This window comes from Schistocerca nitens, chromosome 4 (assembly GCF_023898315.1).
Source record: "Schistocerca nitens isolate TAMUIC-IGC-003100 chromosome 4, iqSchNite1.1, whole genome shotgun sequence".
NCBI classification, from domain to species: Eukaryota; Metazoa; Arthropoda; class Insecta; order Orthoptera; family Acrididae; genus Schistocerca; species Schistocerca nitens.
Genome location: NC_064617.1, coordinates 866,715,620 through 866,716,878, shown reverse-complemented (window position 1 = coordinate 866,716,878; position 1,259 = coordinate 866,715,620). Strand labels below are relative to the sequence as shown.

At 46.6% G+C, this 1,259-nt stretch overlaps 1 non-coding gene across 1 annotated transcript; it reads left to right on the top strand.

Annotated features, from left to right (window-relative positions):
* The first annotated feature begins 816 nt into the window (after window positions 1-816).
* On the top strand, window positions 817-891 carry Trnas-cga (transfer RNA serine (anticodon CGA)). The gene has a single exon. It is a non-coding gene; the product is annotated as a tRNA-Ser (tRNA).
* Window positions 892-1,259: the final 368 nt, after the last annotated feature.

Genomic DNA, 1,259 nt, shown 5'->3' with positions numbered 1-1,259 from the left:
AGGATAAGAGCTTAGTCATCACACGCTATTTTCGTGACTGTATTCGGAGTCCTATTTATTAAAATCCCGACGGCCGTCACATCCATAAGAGTTGGAAAACGCTGAGAGAATTTCCGCTTCGCAGAATATAAGAGCGCTCTTTGAAAAACAAAAGAACATCAAAGGGCGCAGGACGCATCAGTAACGGAACTCCTCTATAAATAGTGGCGCCGGTATCAACAATAGCTCACATAGTCTAACACCTCGACTTATTTCAACCTCCCCTCACCTAGTTTGCTAATAAGTTGTATATTTTATACAATGTTATGTATAGATAAACAAAATGTGCCAGGTTTTCCGTCCATATCCCTGCACAGCTATTAGTTAATGTATTTTCTTCGATAGTTATTCTCGTGGAGAAGTTTCATATCAGCGCACACTCCGCCGCAGCGTGAAAATCTCATTCTGGAAACATCCCCCAGGCTGTGGCTAAGCCATGTCTCCGCAATATCCTTTCTTTCAGGAGTGCTAGTTCTGCAAGGTTCGCAGGAGAAATGGTTCAAATGGCTCTGAGCACTATGGGACGCAACTTCTGAGGTCATTAGTCCCCTAGAACTTAGAACTAGTTAAACCTAACTAACCTAAGGACATCACACACATCCTTGCCCGAGGCAGGATTCGAACCTGCGACCGTAGCGGTCTCGCCGTTCCAGACTGCAGCGCCTAGAACCGCACGGCCACTTCGGCCGGCGGTTCGCAGGACAGCTTCTGTAAAGTTTGGAAGGTAGGAGCCGAATACTGGCAGAAGTAAAGGTGTGAGAACGGGGCGTGAATCGTGCTTGGGTAGCTCAGTTGGTAGAGCACTTGCCCGCGAAAGGCAAAGGTCCCGAGTTCGAGTCTCGGTCCGGGACACAGTTTTAATCTGCCAGGAAGGTTCATATCAGTTCACACTCCGCTGCAGAGTGAAAATCTCATTCTTCCTTGTCATTGTTCTTCGACTGCGTCTACGAGATGTCTCAGTCGTCGAGAATAAGTATTAGTTGAGATGGTTATGCCTAGGGGAAAGCAATTCGTAGTACTCCACACCGTCGCTAGATGCATAACATTATCTTTTTTGGATACGTGCAGGTCTTTGTACGGGGAGTTGCTGCTTGTTTTCGGCTCAGCCATTCGTTTGTTTTTCTAATGTTGCCATGAAAATACCACTTCTCGTCACCAGTAAAGATGCAGAACTGGAACCGTCCGTGTTGTTCACGAACCAATTGATGAAGCGCAAGCAG